At 42.9% G+C, this 23,163-nt stretch overlaps 1 long non-coding RNA gene across 1 annotated transcript in view; it reads left to right on the forward strand.

The window, feature by feature from the left end:
* The first annotated feature begins 11,012 nt into the window (after positions 1–11,012).
* LOC309625154 overlaps positions 11,013–23,163 on the forward strand; it is a 190,987-nt gene continuing 178,836 nt past the window's right edge. Inside the window, exon 1 of the long non-coding RNA XR_014242361.1 lies at positions 11,013–11,626. This is a non-coding gene — a long non-coding RNA (uncharacterized lncRNA). The remainder of the gene's footprint in view (positions 11,627–23,163) is intronic.

Consider the following 23,163-nt stretch of genomic DNA (forward strand, 5'->3'; position numbering starts at 1 on the left):
TTGCCGCAACTGGAGAAAGCCGTCACACAGAAACGAAGACCCAACACAGCCAAAAAATAAATAAATAAATAAATAAATAAATAAATTTATTAAAAAAAAAAAAAAATACCAGAAATAAATTTCAAGCAAGTGCAAATGTTTCCATATTATTCCCTGATGATATCCATCCTGTGCCCCTCCTTTCCCTGGCGTGGGCAAACCTGGGTGTTAGCTGGACATATGCATGCACATCCACATATGCATACACACAGCTGGCATTAGAAAAGACACATGCACCCTAATGTTCATCGCAGCACTATTTACAGTAGCCAAGACATGGAAGCAACCTAAATGTCCATAGACAGAGGAATGCATAAAGAAGATATGGTACATATATATATACAATGGAATATTACTCAGCCATAAAAAGGAATGAAATAGTGCCATTTGCAGCAACATGGATGGACCTAGAGATGATCATACTAAGACAGACAAATATCACATGATATCATATGTGGAATCTAATTTTAAAAAATGATACAAATGAACTTATTTACAAAACAGAAACAGACGTACAGATATTGAAAACAAACTTATGGTTACCAAAGGGGAAGCATGGGGGTGGGGGAGGGATAAATCAGGAGTTTGGGATGAACATACACACACTACTACACATAAGATAGATAACCAACAAGGACCTACTGTATAGCACAGGGAACTCTACTCAGTATTCTGTGATAACCTATATGAGAAAAGAATCTGAAAAAGAATGAATATATGTATATGTATAACTGAATCACTTTGCTGTACACCTGAAACTAACAAAACATTGTGAATCAACTATACTCCAACAAAATTTTTAAAAAGAGCTGAGCTGCACTCCTAGATTCACCTGAATTCTCTTAGTGACCCCTTATTGCCTATCTGGACATAGATTGGCAGGAGACAATAGTTCCAGGGGTCAGTGAAATTTGAAAGTGCCTCAGGTGGGCCATGATCAGAGCATGAGAAATACAAAGACTGAGACATGGAAGAAAAACACATCCCACCCACAAGGCAAGTCTTACTTTATTTCAGTAAATGTGAGTGTGCTAATGGCTGTCTTTCAACAAGATGATGCAAAAGATGGATTTCCTTTTGGTTTGCTTTTTGAAAATCCAGGAAGTACATATACATAAAATGATTCTGTAGAGCCAGTCTGATGCAAAATTGATCTCTACTTATACATCACCCCCTCTCCCCATTCTCCCCTCCACGCTCTTCGCCTTGCTTTCCGACATTTCTTAAATTCTGCTTTAAGCTAACCCCTCCTAAGGTGTTACCTGTATTACAGTGCTGGTTTATAGTGGCTTAGGGCAGTTTCTCCATCCAAGCTCTGTGTCACAGTTATTTGGGGAGGTTTTGGAAAACGTACACATTTTATTCCCAAATTTGCCTTCTTGCTGCCCCTAGTCATCTTGTCTTCTGCAAAGAAAATAAAATGGCTCCAGCAGGCCTGAACAGTGGGGCACCTGGCTTCTCCAGATGCTCACTAGATTTAAACCAGCAAATTAAAGCTGTCAAGGAAATTAACATAATGTGCCTTTAAGCTGGATGACTGCTATAGTGTAACCTTCTGCCTTGACCCCCATTATATTTTCTCCCTTGAGCCTCATCTGAAGCCTCAGGATTTCCTGAGTCGGATTTTCACTTCCCAACCCCCTCCCACCCCTGAAGTTTTCTGCCACATTTTCTTCTTTCTGCTGATGAGTCATGGTCCTGGGCATTGCAGGTCTTTGGGGGGCTGCTTCAGTGGCCTGTCTCACTGGGCACTGCAGGATGTAGGCTGGTTGGGCAAAGCCACCTTGTTTCCCTCAGTCCCACAGGAACCAGTGGACAGACCTAAGAGATTCTAAAATGACCACTGAGGTGCACTGCCACTGCGCTCACATTTTGTCTATTAGGCATTTTAAATGCTATTGATTCTCTCAGATAAGAGTGGAGCTGTTCCTACAGAACATACATTCTTCTCCTGTCTTTAAGTGCTCAACCCGTTCAAGGACTCCTGTTTCAGTGGGGTCTGGCCCCATCACATACTCATACCTAGATGTGTCAGAGGCTGGACAGGAATCGCCATTCCTACAAGTCCCAGGTTTCACTTACCAACATTGAATAGGAGCCTTTGTCCTATGACACTGTATCCCAATTGCTTTGCCACTCTGATTATTTGTCGGATGACATGGAAAGAAGGGAAATGAGCTCATGAATTCTCAGCTTTACCCTGACAACTAAAACGTGGCTTGGATGATTCACAGCTTCTGAAGAAAACTCCTCTTATATGCTCTGACCATGTGCACCAAGTGCTCTGTGTAATTATAATACTACATACTTGGTGATTGAAACCTGAAGCTTTCTGTTAGTTTTTCGTAAAACCGATCCTTTCTTTTACTGCCCCAGGAAGGAAAATCTGGTTCCTACCATCAAACATACTTTTTTATTCACAGTACAGTGGCTTCCTTCAAGGAGTTTTGCTTTTTTTACACCTGGAATTACAGTGACCGATACTGGTGGACGCATGTACATTGGTCTGAAACTTTCCCATACTGAAATAGCCTCAGCATTTGGACAGAAACTGTGGGAATGAACAATGTGTGAACTGTGTCCCACCCCACACCCCCCGGGGACTAAAAATAAAACACACCTTTAACTGGAGTGGACATGGGCAGGACGCCCCCTTGTGGTGGTTTACTGGAGGCAGCATTGCCCTGTGGTCCTGCCCTGCTTTGAGTTCCAGCTCCAGTCTTACCAGGTGCGTGGTCTTGAGCAAGTTATTGACTCTCTCTGTGCCTGTTTTCTTAGCTTTAAAATGGGAGTGGCTATCTACTTTACAGGTTATCATAACGATTAAATAAAATAATGAATGTAAAGCCTTTAGCCCTGTGCCTGGCACATAAGGCTTCATGTACGTCAGCTCAGCTCTGGACTATTCTCTGTGATGGATCCAAAATAAAGTAGTAAACCTTGCAGGCTGATGATGCCTGCCAGACCATACTGCTGGCTAGAAGAATGGACGTGTTTTTCTTAAATCCATGTTGGTACAGGGCACATGGGCAGACATTCCAGGCCTCTTTGGCCATTTTTATGATCTATGGACATAGATCCCTTGACATTTCATATATTCCAGCCCTGGGATAAAGGAGAGGCTCTGGTCTAAAGGCGCCCAGGGGTAGCCATTTTCTGGAGGAACCTTCCAAAAAGACTAAATTCACAAGAAAGAGGACTGAGAGAATTTGTCTTTAGTGTCTGTGGCATCAACTACAGGAATGGAAATGAGTGGTTTTATGGTCTAGGAGATTATTTGATATGCACTTTGGGCAGCAATTCATACTCCTCTTTAAAAAGAAGTTCAAGGTTGGCCTACATATGTATAGCATTTCTTTTCTGGAAGCATCTTTAGACATTCAACTAAAAGAAGGAAAGAAGGCCCCAGAAAAACTATGATGGCAGCATACTGTTTTCCCATGGTTGTCATGGTGCTATTATTTATGATGTCCAAGTAAACCCAACATGATTTAGGAAATAAGTCATTTGTAAAGGACCATCCAGGCAAGAAGGATCAGGCTAGTTATAACAACGGATCTGCCCCACCCCAAATCCCAAACTCTACTTTTCTAAAAATTACACTATGCATTATTTTTTAACAAATTGCAAGCCATGCAAGTTTCTTTTTAAAAATCCTTTCTAGCAGAGAGCCTCCTGGCTTTGTCATTAGCTTTTTGTTCTCAGGCAAATTGCATAATTTTTTTGTGTCTGGTTTTTCATCTTCCAAAGGAAAAATAATCTACACCCTGCCTGCCTCAGAGTCCCGGTGAGTAAACTAAGATGTGTGGAATGTGAAAGAGCTCTGGGAAGTACAAAGTGCTAAAGAAGTGTGGGTTACACACTAAAACCTTGATCTTCAACTGTTCCCACCCAGTGCCTAAGGGATTCCTTTATACACCACCCCCCTTTCTTCTACAGGTCCATCCTTGTCGTACTAGATGGTATCACTACCCCTCTCTTCCCTCTCTCTCAAGGAAAAAAATTCCCACAGACAGCTGGAGGCTACTTGCCATCTGGGAAGCAGAACAAAGGCAGGAGTAAGAGACAGTCCCAAACTGCTCAGGGAAGGGGACAACTGGGCTTAGAGACAACCCCAAGGGAAAAGATTCCAAGCATTCCAGGGGCTCAGGGAGAGAACTCCTGGGCAAGTCTCCTGGATGCAGCTCACCCCAGGACCACAGGTAACTCTCGAGAGTTCTGACATCCTAGTATATAAACTGCTCTCCACCCACGTGGGAAGACTGATTGAAAACAAAAAATTTCAGGAACTAGTCAGGGAGGATGGACATACCCCTCAGGACCAGGGGCTAGATGGAGGCACGTCCATGTCCTTACTGTGTCTGGGTGTCCTAAGGTAAGAGTGACATGAAGAGGGCCACAGAAGTGGCCAAAGTCTTAGGAATTCACTGAGTAAATGTGAAAGCAATGACAGTTATTCCAGAGAGACAGGATACTGATTAAAGGATGCGACCTGAGGACGTTCTTTCAGACACAGGAAAGACTAGACACTCTTCAGCTCCACTCGCTGGGAGCAGCATTATTATCCCGACAAGGGGAGACCGGGGCCATCAGCTCTGTTCTCCCCTTTGGGGGGTTTCACCTGGCCTCATTTTCCCTTTAGAAAAAGCAGGATAAAGGGCTAGAAGTGGACCTAACTGTCTCCTCCGGTGAGTCCCCACCCCTCTCTCTCCCTCTCTCTCTCTCTCTCTCTCTCTCTCTCTCTCTCTCTCACACACACACACACACACACACACACACACACACACACACACACACACGGCTGTCCTCATGCATATGCCACTCACCAGCTATGTTAGATGAGAGAGCCTGAGGACCCCACATGGAGAACGGGAATGCAAACCACAGTCGATCCCCCTTCCCTGGGCTTCCTTCGGGCCCCTGTTTAGTTTTCCGCCTACTCAGTTTCTCCTCCCTGAGGTGGAATGAGGGTGGATGAGAGGCAAAAGGAGGCTGATGTTGCCGCTGGGGGGATAGCAGTTAACTCTACCAAATACCATCCTTACAAAAGTGTGAGTGACAGGAAGGGGCAATTAGGGGAAAGGACTGACTCTTCTTTCGGAAGCCATTCAAACCCATCCTTCTCTGTGACGAATGGTCCAAGAGTAGCCTTGCCTGTGGGCAGATGTCAGCTTCTAAGCCATAATTCCACAAGTAAACCCACACAAGACACTGGCCTAAAATTTCACTGTAGGCTTTTTATCTAAGAAAAGCAAGCCTTGAATATAGTGCTCAGGTCTGCTTAAGCCTTCAAGAGTTCTATCCCCCTGAATTCAGCCAGGACAGGAAATAAATCCCACCTCATTACTCACTGTACTTTCACTGGCCTGGCCATCTTTCACTTCTCCAAAAATGTGAGGTTCTTTTGCACCTGAAAATCTTCACATGCTGTCTCTGATGCCAAGAGTACTTCTTTCCCCAACTCTCCTCGTGGCCCTTCATTTCTCATCTATCAAGTCTACACTTAAATGTCTCCTCAGAAAGACCTTCCCTGACCACCGCATCTAAAGGATATCCCCCTTGCCTTTTCCTCTCGCAGTATCCCTTCTTTCCTTTCACAGACCTGATGGAGACGTGTATTTATACGTTTGTTTTCTTCTTTACTGTCTCGCCCACATCCAGCTCGGAGAGGTCAGGAACCATGTCTATTTAGTTCACCAGGTTGCATCAGGACCTTGGATTTACCAGACACTTAGGACACTCTTATTACATAAATGAACCTGTCCTCCACTTAAAGCCCCCATGCAGGACCAGTAGGAGTTCACAGAAAAACAAAAATCCAAATAGCTAAACACGTGAAAAGATATTAGCCTCACTCATAGTTAGATGACACTTGGTAATCAAATACTATTGAACAAGACCACATTTTTGAAGGCAAACTGTCAACATTTATCAAGATTCTAATCACTTGAACCTGCCCCCTAACTCAGCCACACCTCCAGGCTCGTGCTCTGCTGGTCTTCAACCACCAGCTTTTCTCGACCAGCCCACACTGTATCCACACTCAGATCACTGTTTCTTAGCTCACCCTCATTTAAACAGCTGAATTACAGTAAGTTTCTCCAGCTCTGGAAGACAGAAAGCAGTTATCAGGGGTGAGTTAACTCCCCAAAACAAACAAATAAAATAAATACACTCTGTTTTTGTGTTCCTGTTTTATGTTGGATATAGTCAGGTACTCCACTGCTCCCATTCACCTTCTGCGGCAATGCATTCTCCTTGACTCTAGTACTTTCCTATCCTTTAGGATTCTGAATATGGAAAGGAAAGAAGGAATAATGCTTTTCTAAGCATTAACTGTTGTATTGGGCAACCCTCTTATTCTTCTACACCAGTTATCAGTTAACTGTCTCTCAGTTCCAAATCCACACTTTTTTGCTCTACTCCGTGATGCTGGAGCTGGACTCTGTGAACACTGCACCTGCTGCTTTTGGACCCCTGAGCAATTAACTACTTTTAACTAATTAGTGATTACTTATGTTAAATTCTGCCTGTTCCAATAACTGGCATGGTTTCTTTTTCCTGCCTGATATAACATCTCAGTAAATTCTCAGGCAACTGGGCACAGCAACTGTTCCAGCCCGTAATCATTCTCCCCAAGTCTCTTTCGGCAAATCCCTTACTTCTGGCAAATGATCTAATTTCCTACTTTGCAAAGATCAAGACTATCCTATTGAAAATAATTTCACTCCTCCCACCTCCTTATCTAAGTTCTGTTGCATCTCCTGTACTCCCAACTTTAGTACTCCTATACCTATTTAATGAGTACCCCTCTTCTGGAGCCCTTGATCCCCACTTCCTTCTGCTTCTTCAAAGACCTTACTCCATCAACAACAACCTCATTTTCTTGTATCTCTAGTCTTTCCTCCTTCACTTTTCCTTCTCTTAAAGGACAAATGTCTGCCTCCTCTATCGTGAAATCTGTTCAAAACTTTTTCTTGACCTTGCTACCCATTAAGATACCACCTTCTCGCTACTCCTGCACAACAGATTTCGTGAGTGAATGGTCTCGACTCAGCAGGCCTTAAAAGTCTGGTTTCTTTCCCCATCATCCTGCTGGCACTGCTCTCTCAGGGACAACCCAGTCCAAAACTCGATGACCAGTTCTCTGCAGTCGCACTGAAGTCATCCACTTTCTAGCTTTCTGACTTGCCTTCTTCCCACCCCCAACGGCATACTTTTCCAAAAATTCTGTACTTCCCCTCTCCTCTTTTTACACACCTTTTCCCAAGTCAATGAATTCATTCCACAAGCTAATTCTTTTTACTTGTAGGCAATTCTACTACTCTAGCCTTAACCTTTCTCCTGAACTCCAGAACTGAATTTCTGGCTTCCTGCTGGAAATTTCCACATAGCTCAACAGGTCCAAATCTGAATTCATCTTGTCTCCTCACAAGCCTGTCTTCCTTCTCTTAACATCCTACTTAGGCTGAAAAACTTGCTCTCCTTGATTTTCCTTCCCTTTCCCTTCCATTTTCTCAGTCATAAACTAGGAATAATAATAGTGCTCATCTCATGGGGATAAAGTTTTGTTGTAAAACCATTAAGAGAGTTAATATTTTTTATTACTACAATCGCTTCAGTTAGTGGAAATCTGGCAATCATATTTCTTATACACCACCTTTCCTGCATGACTTTTTCCATCTCTGTCTCTAACCTAGCTCTGACCCTCACTAATGTTGACCTGAACTACTCCAACTGGTCAACATTTATCAATAGTCTGCTGTATGCAATGTGTTTTGCATAATAAGGTAATTCATACTCAGTCTCAAAGAGTTCTACTTTTTCCTCCAGTGGGAAAGGCAAACACACAAATTGAATACAACCCAAAATGAACTGAGGGCTGCAACAGAGACTGGGGATTGCAGTAGCATTTCCCTGCCTCCCCAATCCAAACCTGCCTGAAAGTACTGTCAGATTCATCTTCAGAAACTGATCAGTTACATCAGAGCTCACATATTCTTATGCCAACAGAGGACAAACAGGGAATAAAATGGAATGAAATAGATTTGTAGAAGGAAGTAAAAAGTGGTATGGACTGTGGCTAACTGAACGTGGTGAGTGTATGCCCTAAAAGGCATGCTGGTACTCAGTTTCAGTCATTGTGGTTATAGGGAAGCAGGCGAGTCCTGCTAAATCCTCCAACTTTTTAAAAGAGAAACCAGAGTAGACATTTTTATGTGAACCATATCATTTGAGCCAAACATAACACGTCAGTAGGTAATATCTGGCTCTTAGGCTACCAATTTGGGAGCCTTCATTTATGTCACTTTTCTACTCAAAAACGTTTAGAACATCCTCATTACCTGCAAAATTAAATCTGAATTCCTCAGTCTGACATGCAAGGTTCTATGTGATCTAACCCCAGCCACCTTCCCAACCTACTCCTCACTTTCACATATGATAGTGCAATCCTAATTCTACTACAGGAGGCCATTGCTTCTCTCACCTCCTGGGCTTTGGTCACAATGTGTGCTGGCCCAGGATGCCATCCCCATTCAAATATTGTCTATTAATGAAAACACAATAACCCAAAACCTATGGGATCAGCAAAAGCAGTTCTAAGAGGGAAGTTTATAGCTATACAGTCTACCTTAAGAAACAAGAAACATCTCAAATAAACAACCTAACCTTACACCTAAAGCAATTAGAGAAAGAAGAACAAAAAAACGCCAAAGTTAGCAGAAGGAAAGAAATCACAAAGATCAGGTCAGAAATAAATGAAAAAGAAAAGAAGGAAACAATAGCAAAGATCAATAAAACTAAAAGCTGGTTCTTTTGAGTAGATAAACAAAATTGATAAACCATTAGCCAGACTCATCAAGAAAAAAAGGAGAACACTCAAATCAATAGAATTAGAAATGAAACAGAAGAAATAACAACTGACACTGCAGAAATACAAATGATCATGAGAGATTACTACAAGCAACTATATGCCAATAAAATGGACAACCTGGAAGAAATGGACAAATTCTTAAAAATGCACAACCTTCCGAGACTGAACCAGGAAGAAATAGAAAATATGAACAGACCAATCACAAGCAGTGAAACTGAAACTGTGATTAAAAATCTTCCAACAAACAAAAGCCCAGGACCAGATGGCTTCACAGGCGAAATCTATCAAACATTTAGAGAAGAGCTAACACCTATCCTTCTCAAACTCTTCCAAAATACAGCAGAGGGAAGAACACTCCTAAACTCATTCTACAAGGCCACCATCACTCTGATACCAAACCAGACAAAGATGTCACAAAGAAACAAAACTACAGACCAATATCACTGATGAACACAGATGCAAAAATCCCCAACAAAATACTAGCAAACAGAATCCAACAGCACATTAAAAGGATCATACACCATGATCAAGTGGGGTTTATCCCAGGAATGCAAGGATTCTTCAATATATGCAAATCAATCAACGTGATACACCATATTAACAAATTGAAGGAGAAAAACCATATGATCATCTCAATAGAGGCAGAGAAAGCTTTCAACAAAATTCAACAGCCATTTATGATAAAAACCCTCCAGAAAGTAGGCATAGAGGGAACTTTCCTCAACATAATAAAGGCCATATATGACAAACCCACAGCAAACATCGTCCTCAATGGTGAAAAACTGAAACCATTTCCACTCAGATCAGGAATAAGACAAGGTTGCCCACTCTCACCACTATTATTCAACATAGTTTTGGAAGTTTGAGCCAAAGCAATCAGAGAAGAAAAAGAAATAAAAGGAATACAAATTGGAAAAGAAGAAGTAAAACTGTCACTGTTTGCAGATGACATGATACAATACACAGAGAATCCTAAAGATGCTACCGGAAAACTACTAGAGCTAATCAATGAATTCGGTAAAGTTGCAGGATACAAAATTAATGCACAGAAATCTCTTGCATTCCTATACGCTAATGATGACAAATCTGAAAGTGAAATTAAGAAAACACTCCCATTTACCACTGCAACAAAAAGAATAAAATACCTAGGAATAAACCTACCTAAGGAGACAAAAGACCTGTATGCAGAAAATTATAAGACACTGATGAAAGAAATTAAAAATGATGCCAACAGATGGAGACATAGACCATGTTCTTGGATTGGAAGAATCAACATTGTGAAAATGACTCTACTACCCAAAGCAATCTACAGATTCAATGCAATCCCTATCAAACTACCACTGGCATTTTTCACAGAAATAAACAAAAAATTTCACAATTTGTATAGAAACACAAAAGACTCCGAATACCCAAAGCAATCCTGAGAAAGAAAAACGGAGCTGGAGGGATCAGACTCCCTGACTTCAGACTATACTACAAAGCTACAGTAATCAAGACAGTATGGTACTGGCACAAAAACAGAAATATAGATCAATGGAACAGGATAGAAAGCCCAGAGACAAACCCACACACATATCATCACCCTATCTTTGATAAAGGAGGCAAGCATATACAGTGGAGAAAAGACAGCCTCTTCAATAAGTGGTGCTGGGAAAACTGGACAGCTACATGTAAAAGAATGAAATTAGAAGACTCCCTAACACCACACACAAAAATAAACTCAAAATGGATTAAAGACCTAAATGTAAGGCCAGACACTATCAAACTCTTAGAGGAAAACACAGGCAGAACACTCTATGACATAAATCACAGCAAGATCCTTTTTGACCCACCTCCTAGAGAAATGGAAATAAAAACAAAAATAAACAAATGGGACCTAATGAAACTTAAAAGCTTTTGCACAGCAAAGGAAACCATAAACAAGACAAAAAGTCAACCCTCAGAATGGGAGAAAATATTTGCAAATGAAGCAACTGACAAAGGATTAATCTCCAAAACATACAAGCAACTCACGTAGCTCAATATCAAAAAAACAAACAACCCAATCCAAAAATGGGCAGAAGGCATAAATAGACATTTCTCCAAAGAAGATATACAGATTGCCAACAAACACATGAAAGAATGCTCAACATCATTCATCATGAGAGAAATGCAAATCAAAACTACAATGAGATATCATCTCACACCATTCAGAATGGCCATCATCAAAAAATCTACAAACAATAAATGCTGGAGAGGGTGTGGAGAAAAGGGAACCCTCTTGCACTGTCGGTGGGAATGTAAATTGATACAGCCACTACGGAAAACAGTATGGAGGTTCCTTAAAAAACTAAAGATAGAACTACCATACGACCCAGCAATCCCACTACTGGGCATATACCCTGAGAAAACCATAATTCAAAAAGAGTCATAGGGGGCTTCCCTGGTGGTGCAGTGGTTGGGAATCTGCCTGCCAATGCAGGGGACACGGGTTCGAGCCCTGGTCTGGGAAGATCCCACATGCTGCGGAGCAACTGGGCCCATGAGCCACAACTACTGAGCCTGCGTGTCTGGAGCTTGTGCTCCACAAGAGAGGCCGCGACAGTGAGAGGCCCACGCACCGCAATGAAGAGTGGCCCCCGCTCGCCACAACTAGAGAAAGCCCTCGCACAGAAACGAAGACCCAACACAGCCAAAAATAAATAAATAAATAAATAAATAAATAAATAAAGAGTCATGTACCAAAATGTTCACTGCAGCTCTATTTACAATAGCCAGGACATGGAAGCAACCTAAGTGTCCATCAACAGATGAATGGATAAAGAAGATGTGGCACATATATACAATGGAATATTACTCAGCCATAAAAAGGAATGAAACTGAGTTATTTGTAGTGAGGTGGATGGACCTAGAGACTGTCATACAGAGTGAAGTAAGTCAGAAAGAGAAAAACAAATACTGTATGCTAACACATATAAATGGAATCTAAAAAAAGAAAAAAAAAAAAAGGTCATGAGAACCTAGGGGCAAGATGGGAATAAAGATGCAGACCTACTAGAGAATGAACTTGAGGATACAGGGAGGGGGAAGGGTAAGCTGGGACAAAGTGAGAGTGTCATGGACATATATACACTACCAAACGTAAAATAGATAGCTAGTGGGAAGCAGCACATAGCACAGGGAGATCAGTTCGGTGCTTTGTGACCACCTAGAGGGGAGGGATAGGGAGGGTGGGAGGGAGGGAGATGCAAGGGGGAAGAGATATGGGGACATATGTATATGTATAACTGATTCACTTTGTTATAAAGCAGAAACTAACACACCATTGTAAAGCAATTATACTCTAATAAAGATGTTAAAAAACAAACAAACAAACAAATATTGTCTATTATTCAGGGTTTCAGTCAACATCTTTTCTTCCTCAAAATTTCCTGATTTTTTTGCCAAGCTGACGTAACTACCTCTTCTTATACACTGCCATTGCTTTTCCTGATACTCTGGCACATTTTGCTGTAATTTATAGATGTGATTTGCTCTCATTGCTAAACAGCCATCTCCCAGAGAACTGAGACTGAATTTCAATTATGTCTGCATATCTAAGAGCACACATTAGTAAATAACATAATGTGTGTTCATGTATTACATGAAGACATTGTCTCAGTCAGCTCAGGCTGCTGTAACAAAACACTACAGACTGGGTGGCTTAAACAACATATCTCACAGTTCTGGAGGCTGGGAAGTTTAAAATCAAGGTGTCAGGCAGATTTGGCTCTTGGTGAAGACACTTCCCGGCTTGTAGAAGGCTGCCTCTTCACCATTTCCTCACATGGCAGAGAGAGAGAGCTCTCATGTTTCTTCCTCTCTTTATAAGGGCATTAATTCCATCATGAGCACCTCACCCTCATTAGCTAATCTAACGCTGATTATGACCCCAAAGCCCCACCTCCAAATACTATCACACTGGGTATTTGGGCTTCAACATACGAATTTAGGGGTATACAACATTCAGTTCATAGCATACATGAATGACAAATGTTACTGTAATGCTTTACCATGCCTCTACCCTCAAAAAAGACCAACCTAAAGTATTTTTCTCTTTCTTTAACATTTTTTACTGCTTCCATTTATATATTAATTTTTGGATTTTTTTTTTAACCTAAACTCTGAGAACTGTGTATGTGTCTGTGTGGACATGTGTGGTGTGCATGTGTGGTATGTACACATATGCACTGAACAAGTCACTTTGCTAAAACTTAGTTTCTTCACTTGTAATATTAGAAAATACTACTCATTTCATAGGGGTGTTGTCAGGATTAAATGAGATAACTACATGTATGGCAATGTGCATACTGTAGGCATTCAATGCATGTTAACTCTACTGTGGTAGTGGTTGTTTGTATGTTTGGCTATGAGAAAGCTGAGGTCTTCCTTTTCACAAATAATAAATCTAAAATACTTTTGAAACTACAGACCAGAATTCCCTGGTGGTCTGGTGGTTAGGATTCCGCACTTCCACTGGAGGGGGCACGGGTTCAATCCATGGTCAAGGAAAAATTACAGGCACCTGTGAGCTGTGCCAATACATGTTGTACAAAGACCTAACTGGTTGTGTAGAAGAGGATGAGAGCATAACATCCCTGGAACAGAAGGCAAGGGTGAGAGCTTAAGACAGAGGTGACAGGGGCTTCCCTGTGGCGCAGCGGTTGGGAATCCGCCTGCCAATGCAGGGGACACGGGTTCATGCCCCAGTCTGGGAAGATCCCACATGCCGCGGAGCGGCTAGGCCCGTGAGCCACAACTACTGAGCCTGCGCGTCTGGAGCCTGTGCTCCGCAACAAGAGAGGCCGCGACAGTGAGAGGCCCGCGCACCACGATTAAGAGTGGCCCCCGCTTGCCACAACTAGAGAAAGCCCTTGCACAGAAACGAAGACCCAACACAGCCAAAATAAATAAATAAAATTAATTAATTAAAGAACACGACATTGCATAGGCTCCTTTAAAAAAAAAAAATGACAGAGGTGACATCAACAGGTGACCAATGAAACTGTGTGTGGTAGTGGGTGGGGGAAGTGTGGTAGATATTTTTACTCTGAAATACAGATGCCAGCAGCACAGCTGGTGCTTCCTGTCAAGTCAGGTGGAGCCGGGAATGAGAGTGGGGCAGAGAATGGGAGGAACAGACCTGTTCCTTCCTAAGGAGGCTTAGGCCTGGGGAGAGGGTGCTGATGATGAACTCACATTCCAGATATCTCTACTGTTTTCTGAAGGTTTCCTCTTAGACCTTTCTTAGAAGAAGCATGTATGCAGACCATGAATGTAGATACACCAAGGTATGCAAACCAAGAGCCAGAAGAGACCTTGAGAGTATGTGCTCAGTGCCAGCAGGTGAATTCCTAAGCCACCTGAGGAAGAATTTCTCTTCTTTTCTTTGATCAACTTGATAGTACTTCTGTAGCCTACCACACACCAGAGTTCTTCATTCCCCCTGAATACCTTGTAAGGAACATATTTCCTCTATTCAGACAAACTGGAAAAAACCTATGAGAACATTAATGATGGCTGTGACCTTTCAGTAACAAAGTACCTGACCAAACAACCTTAAAGTCTGGTTTGAGAGGGCCCTTGTAGGCTGAATAAATGGCCTCCTAAAAGTGTCCATGTCCCAATCCCTAGAACCTATGAGTAAAAGGTGATTTTTACAGAAGTGATTAAGGATTCTGAGATGGACAGATTATCCAGGTGACCCCAATGTAGTCATAAGGGTTTGTATAAGAAAGAGGCAGGTGGGTTAGAATCAGAAAAAAAGCAATGTGATGAGAGAGAGAGAGAGAGAGAGGGAGAGAGAGAGAGAGAATGGAAGATGGTAAACCACTGGCTTTGAAGATGGAGGAAGGGGCACAAAACACAGAATGCAGATGGCCTCTAGAAGCTAGAAAAGGGAAGGAAACAGATTGTGCCCTGAGCTTCCAGAAGGAACACAGCCTTGCCAACACCTTGATCTGAGGACTTCTGACCTCCAGAAGTGTAAAATAATAAATTCATATTGGTTCAAGCCAATTTCTTACAGAAGCAAAGGGACACTGATATAGTACTTAACCCCAAGGGGAAGTAAGTGAGCTCTCAGGAGGGATCGCCCACAAGGTGGAGGCAGGGGTAGGGTTTCCCTCTGAAACCACAGAGAGCCAACCTCAGACCCCAACCTCAAGCACAGATCCATATGAAAAGAAATAAAAATTTAAAGCAGAATATACTAAGTGCCAAATGGATGACAAGTTCAGCTAGGGCTTTAGGCATTTAAAGGAGATAATGAATGAATGCTTCTATTCAGCCTTTCCATGACAGGCAGGAGGTTGTGTGCCCAGGTTTTTCCAGGACAGTCCAAATTTATAACTGTCATCCTAGTGTAATCATGAGTAGGGACTACTTTCATTCTCAAAAGTGTCTGGCATCATGATAAACCACATGGGCATTCTAATGACAGAGCACTAGACAGGAAGCCACTGGACACTCCATACCCTGTTAGGAATAGCTTTGAACTTGAATCTCAATGCATAATTAAAAAATGATACCCAAGTTATCACACCACTGAAATCTTAGAAAAAACTTTTGGTTGACAGTGAGTAAAACAGACATTTCAACAATACTTGACATACAGTACTCAGATTCTCTTCCTGGCAAAGTTAAAGTGAGGAAACTTAATTTACATTGTCTAATGACATACAGTGATTTTAATGTATGACACCTCCTGCAGCTGAGAAGGATTTTTGTTTTGTTTTGTTTTGTTTTGCTTTGAAGCATTACAATAAGCAGGATGGTGGTAGTGGGTAGAGCGTTGGGGAAAGGAAGAACAGGAAGAGTTGGAGAGGGAGATTATAAGACTATAAGCAAAACTGAAGAGAAAAGACAGCGAGTTCTAGGTTTCTTGCCATATTTACCTGTCCTAAAGAGCAATCATTGGATCCTACATTTGAACTTGATTCTCAAGGTGCTATCCTTCCAAAGACATTTCCTGCTCCAGCTGGGAGGATAGACAGTGGGGAGGATAGACTCAACTCTGAGTCTGTGCCAGGAGGGTGCTTTGGAGTGCGGAGGTGAGAGCTATGTGTGGGGCTTCAAATCCACATGTCACATCAGACCAGGCACGGGTCGAATCATGTCACTCAAATTGGTCCATAAAGGGATGAAAATTAAAATGCTGATAAACGAGCATATTTATCGAACTATGGGAAGCTATTTACTGTGCTCAAGTTCACGCCTACCTTTGGGGGATTTTGAAGAGACTCCATGTCTTCTAGCCAACTTATTAGCCACAATTAATGCAGTATCTAATGCTGCATGTCTTTTGGGGGCACCTCGTCTCTGTGTTCTTGAATTCCTCTTTGTATCCCTCCTCCCCTGGGATAATACCACCTAGGATTCCAGGGCTGACCTCTGGTTGAATTTGCAGAGGTTTTTGTCTAGTCTCCTTTGCACACTCTCCCTCAACACTCCCTTCTCTTCACTCCAGGCCTCCTGGAGGCAACAGTAAGTTTTCTCCCAAGATATTTGTGTAGTTTTGTGAGAGGAAGAGAAAAAAAAGAGAGAGGAGGAGAAAGGGGTGAGGAGGAGAAGTGGGGATGGGGGGAGGGGAGTGAGGAGGAGCGGGGAGGAAGGAATACAGGAAATATTCCATATTTCAGGGTAGAGTGGCTGGGGAGAGGGGAAAAGACCACTAAAAGTTCCTGGTCAGTCACAGGTCCTGTGTTCCCTCCATGTTTTAATGTCTCAGTCAGGCTGAAAACGTGTCTGTGGGAAGTCGTAACACCTACCAAACCCTCGACAGCCGCTATTCTTCACAGAGGCTGTGAACAATGGCCTGGCTGCCAATGTCTGACTGAAATAATAGCTGTACCTACAGGATCATTTGGAAGACAGATGCTGGAGGCAATCCCCATTCATCTGCCAGCAGCCATTTCATAAATTCTCACTGTCCTGTCAGGCCCAGGAGGGGAAGGCACAATGCAGCCTTGCTAATTATCCAAGCTCATTAGATAATTGTTTTAAAGACAGAACTTCTGTCCCACCCCTCTCCTGCTCCTCCACCCAATCACCCCCCACCCCCGTGCCAACCCTACTCCAAGGTGCTTTTGAGAATACCTTTGGCACCCTTAGAAAAAGCAGGTCTCTAAAGCGTAAAAGCCTCCATTTTTGCTAGGTGGGGGTTATATTTTCATTTTTTCACTCTGCCCTCCGTCCCAGTAAGTCTTGCAGCTCCAAAATTAGGTCGTTCGCCTTCCCTACTATTTGCTGCTTCCATGATCTGGCCCATCAGTATTCCATATTTCAAAGTCTGGATGACTTTTCCTATTCTGAGTTGCCATTCTCTACTTAAAGTATCAGACACATCTGTTATCATTTTTCTAGCATGCATTAAGCCAAGACTTAACTCAAGGTAATGTTTATGGATTTAGAGAGCTCCATATCATTCCAGCACATCTTAGATCCTTAGTTGTCATTCAGAAGCAATTTTTGAGAATATACTAAGTGGATGTGAACAGGAATGAGGGTGGGGAGAAGCAGGGAAGCCCAACAAGTGAGGGCGGCTTATTAAGCTTTGACCTGTGCAGTGACACGGACCCCACACTGGCTTCAGTACTCTGCAGTCACCATCTTGAAATTCTTAATCATCTTGAACAAGAGCACCACATTTTCATTTTTGCACTGGCCCTACCAATTGGCAGCTTGTTCTGCTACAATTGTTGGAAAAGGGGAGCATTCGGCAAGGGCTCAGGAAGAACTACCTCCTGGGCCAAAGTTGAGAGGCCGGAAGCTCCAGACAGAGCAGAGATTAACCAGTGGAGGAGAGGCAATGATCAGTACATGTGGCAAGGGAGACATAAATGGCATATATTATTAGTGTCTATTTGAGCACTACCCCAGGTATGGCCTACTTTCAGGGTGCTGACAAAATCAAATGTGCAAGCCTGAAGACTGGAGATAGATCCCAGATCACTGTAAATTCAGCAAACTAACAGCACCCCCTGTGATTCTTCCTGGGAAACAATTAGCTGGCTTCAACCACCACATTACCAATTTCACTATGTACCAGACCTCAGCAGAAGATGTGTTACGTGGATTTGTGAGAAATAAGGCCAGAATGTAACTTGGAGACTGTAAAGGGAAGGCTTTGAATGCCAGACTGAGGAATACGGGAAAACCCTTGAAAAATTTGGTCAGGAGGGTGACTGCTGGAGCTCTGGTTGCCCCAAGAAAAGAAATATTCTTTCTAGATCCATTGGGCCATCTGTTCATAAGGCTTATATAACAAATAACTCTCCACCACCTTCCCCTTGTGGCACATTTCCCTCCCACTACTCTCTTTCCCTATACTGCTTCTGCCACCACAAACACACAGCAGAAAAAGTGTAGCTGTTGTCTCCAATTCTGGCCCCACTGCTGCCTTGACCCACCTCAGACTCAAGTCACTGATCATGCCTTCAGTGCATTGCACTGCATATACCTGACCTCTCCCAAATTGCTTAGGTGAGCAATCCCACCCATGACCCTGTCTATGGTAGGCAGAATTCTAAGAATGACCCAATGACCCTTGGCCTGGTATAATCTCTCCACCAAGAGTGTGAGTAGAACCCGTGAATATGATGAGATACCATTCCCCTGATTATGCTATGTCATATGGGAAAAGGGATCCTGCAGATGTGATTAAGGTTACTAATCAGAAAGAGTGGGCCTAATCTAGCCACATGAGCCCTTTGAAAGCAGAGTTTTCTCCAGCTGGTAGCAGAAGGGCAAGTCAGAGATGGAAGCATGAGAACCCCTAGATGCCCCGATGGGCTTTGAAGATGGAGGGGCCATGTGAGAAGGAATGTGGGTGGCCTCTTGGAGCAGAGTGACCCCCAGCTGATAGCCAGCAAGGACGTGGAGACCTCAGGCCTAAAGCTGCAAAGGCACTGAATTCTGCTGACAACCTGAATGGCTTAGAAGATTCTTGCCCAGAGCCTCCTGGTAAGAGCCTAGTCTGGCCAATGTCTTGATTTTGGCCTGTGGCAACCCTGAGCATAGAACCCAACAAGTTGGCTGAACATCTGACCTACAGAACTGTGTGTAGTTTTACATACAGAAATGTAAATGTATGGTAATTTGCTAAATGTATGGTAATTTGTTGTGTAACAACAGCAAAGTAATCCACTACTTTAGCCCCTTCCCAGCACTCTCCTATTTGGCAGCTCAAGTCCTGCCACTTTAACACTTAGAGACAGGGTCATAATAAGTGAGCTTCAGGAGCTGCATGTGAAGGGACAATAAATTGAAAATGCGAGATGAGAGTCAAGTCAACCAGTTGGGACATTATTGCAAATGACCAGCATGAAGAAATAAGGTCCTAAATTTCGTGGCATTAGTTATGGATAAGAGCAATAGATTTGAGAGTCCTTATGAAAGAAAAACTGTCTAGATGTAGCAACTGACTGGATGGGAGAGAGAGAGATGGCTATTATGTTGGCTTCTGGAATGAGCTGAAGAGAACACTGGTCCCCTGTGATGGCATGTCCATTAAACTTAATGGAAATAAAATGTGTGTTCAGCTCCTAAAGATGACTCTTTTCCTATGATAAGAAGGTACCATGTTAGTTAAATTTGTTGGTGGCAAGTAACAGCACTAATTCGATTCAAACCAGTTTAGGAGGGAAAACGAGGAGGATGCTTCATGTTGAGATGCAGGTGTTTCACAGACCCTAGAGACAGGAAAGCAGCAGAGCCTCTGAGAGGACTGCACTGCAATATGAAAGCCCCTGGAACCAGAGAGTGTGGTCCCTCCATCTCCCGTCGCTTCTTCCGCCAACGACCATCCTGTGTGCCAGTCAGCCCACTCGGCAGATGGAAGATGGCCACAGCACAGCTCTAGGGTTGAAGGGGAGCCAAGGCCAGACTGGAATTGCTAAACCCAGCTCCCAATCTTCAGGGAAAAGGGTCAGGTTTGTTAACATGGTTGCCTCACCTCCCACCCCACCACCACACTGCTGCTCTCAGGAAAGTGGGAGAAGAGTTGGCTCTTGAGCATGGCAGACACTCCCAAAGTTGTTGACACAAAAAGCAGAAGTCATTTTTCAAATCTTAATTTCCACAGACACAAGAATGTACTCTCCTTTCTATGAGGGAAATGTAGCATCATGCCTCAAGCAGCTGGATTCTAATCCTGATGCTCCCTCTAACCAGTGGTGTGAGTGACACCGAGGAACTTCTCTAGGTCTCGATACCACTAGCTATAAAACAAGGAACTGCGTCCAGGTGTCATGGAGGGCTCCAGCTTTAACACCTGTGATTCTAAGTCCTTGTGAGAGGAAATGATGCTGCATTGATCCAGTCCTCTTGTTTAACTTTCCTCTGCCTTCCTAAAGATCAGAAATAAAGCCTCTCAGTATTAATCCTCTCATCGGCTTACAACAGGAAGAAAGCCAGCCAAGGAAAATATATAGTTTGTATTCTGAGAGAGCTGGACCATCTGAAAATCGACTCACCCTGAGCCTGGCGTTAATTGGCTTTAAGTCTCTGCCTGGACAGGAGCAGTGGTTCTGTGCTCCTTGACAAAAGTGTGTCTCTGAGGTCCACCGGGCGGCCGCAGCTGCCAACATCCTGACTATTTCTTGCAGTTTTCTTTAGATCCATAGAAGGTCAGAACTTCAGGGGCTTTAGTCTAATGCCTTCATTTTCTATATGACAAAACAGAGACTGAGAGAAGAGAAGGGACTTGCCCAGGGCCATATGGATAGTAGGGGACAAAATGGGGAGTAGAGCCAAGTGGCCTGACTCATGTTTTTGCACTGCCCCCTCTTCTGTGAACAGAGTAAGTGATGTGATCAACACTAGAGCCTCAGGGATGAATCAGCATCCTTCACTGATGGTACCTGTTATTTATGGGTTCAGTTGTGACTCTCCCCAACCAAAATTCATATTTTGAAGTCCTAACCCCCAATATATCAGAATGTGACCTTATTTGGAGACAGGGTCTTTACAGAGGTAATCAAGTTAAAATGAGACCATTAGAGTACACCTTAATCCAATATGACTGTGTCCTTACAAAAAGTGGACATTTGGACACAGAGACACACATAGGGAGAAGCTGATGTGAAGAGACACAGGGAGAAGATGGCCTTCCATTGTTTTAATTTCCAAATGATTGCTTCCCCCTCCCCATCTTTGTCTAAAAAACATGCAGATATGTATTCATGATTTCATTACTAAAAACATTTGCTTAATATTTGAATAGAAAGATAAATATACACCAACCTATTAATGTTCTCTCCATATTTCACAGTACCAAATAAGACAACTCCAACAAAAGCATAACACAGCAGCAACAGGAACATTCCCCTCCCCCCCCGCCCAAAAAAAAGAAGATGGCCTTCCACAAGCCAATGAGAGAGACCTGGAACAGATCCTTCCCTCACAGCCCTCAGAAGGAACCAACCTAGTAGACACCTTGACTCCTGGCCTCCAGAACACTGAAACAATAAATTCGTGTTGTTTAAGTCACCAGATGCTTTTGTTACAGTGGCCCTAGCACCAAAATTGTCTGTTAAACTCTCTTCATTTCAGGGCAACTTCTTTCACTAGGATTGAACATTGAAAGCAGTGCAAGCAACAGTGGATACAAGGAATTGTTCTCCCTCACTGTCTTCCTTAACCTCCTTCCTGATCTCTTTACCCTTTCTCTCATCCACTACCCCCAAAAAGCCAAAAGATCCTAGCTTTCTTCAAGTGGCCCAATAGTCTCATAATCATCCCGCTATAACCTGAGCAACTGCCCATGCTATCATTCCTTTTTTTTTTTTTTTTTCCAGTTTTATTTATTTATTTATTTATTTATTTTTGGCTGCATTGGGTCTTCATTGCTGCATGCGGGCTTTCTCTAGTTGCGGTGTGCAGACTTCTCATTGCGGTGGCTTCTCTTATTGTGGAGTACAGGCTCTAGGAGCGCAGGTTTCAGTAGTTGTGGCACGTGGGCTCAGTAGTTGTGGCTCATGGGCTCTAGAGCACAGGCTCAGTAGTTGTGGCACACAGGCTTAGTTGCTCAGCTGCATGTGGGATCTTCCCGGACCAGGGCTCAAACCCATGTCCCCTGCATTGGCAGGCAGACTCTTAACCACTGTGCCACCAGGGAAGCCCCCATTCCTTCTTTTAAGCTACAGCCAGAAGCACAAATCAGTTTGAAAAGAGAAAAATGATAAAAAATTTATTTTTGGGGCTTCCCTGGTGGCGCAGTGGTTGAGAATCTGCCTACTAATGCAGGGGACACGGGTTCGAGCCCTGGTCCGGGAAGATCCCACATGCCGCGGAGCAACTAGGCCCGTGAGCCACAATTACTGAGCCTGCGCGTGTGGAGCCTGTGCTCCGCAACAAGAGAGGCCGCGATAGTGAGAGGCCCGCGCACTGCGATGAAGAGTGGCCCCCACTTGCCGCAACTAGAGAAAGCCCTCGCACAGAAACGAAGACCCAATACAGCCATAAATAAATAAATAAATAAACCCAAAGTGTAAAAAAAAAAAAAAAAAAGCTAAACTTTAAAAAAAAAAAATTTATTTTTGAAAAAGTACACTGTGACTATCTCCTATCACATACATGATTATTTCAACTGTTCCCTGTGATGGTTGGCTGTACTCTTTCCATAGCAAAGCCGCGTATTTGGAGCCAACATAATATCTCACCCATACTGGTCACTGAGGTGCAGCACCCAAACCCTGAACAAGGAAAAAGTATGTGGGAGAACTTAAGAACATTTTAAGGTAAAGAGAAGCTAGTTCCTGGCAATGTAACCTTCTCAATATTTTGGGTCTTTCAAAATTGTGTTCTATGTACATCGTACATCCACTGCTTCCTCTTCTCCACGTGAAATCATGAGTGTAGACTCATCAGTCATGGATCTACTGTCACTAAATTGGAATTTATAGGAAACTTCTGGTGGCTGTAAACAATTCCCCCAATACCAGACCACCCTAGCATAACAAGAATTCCAGAGTTTTAAAATCAAGTGTGTCCAATTGTAGCAATATCTTTTTGGATCTGTCTCCCAGAGTAATGGAAATAAAGCAAAACTAAACAAATGGGACCCAATTAAACGTATAAGCTTTTGCACCACAAAGAAAACCATAAACAAAACGAAAAGACAACCTACAGAATGGGGGAAAATATTTGCAAACGATGCAACCAACGGGGGATTAATCTCCAAAATATATAAACAGCTCACAGAACTCAATATCAAAAAAACAAACAACCCA

The sequence above is a fragment of the Balaenoptera borealis genome, assembly GCF_965194805.1.
Source record: "Balaenoptera borealis genome assembly, chromosome: 3".
Taxonomy (NCBI): domain Eukaryota; kingdom Metazoa; phylum Chordata; class Mammalia; order Artiodactyla; family Balaenopteridae; genus Balaenoptera; species Balaenoptera borealis.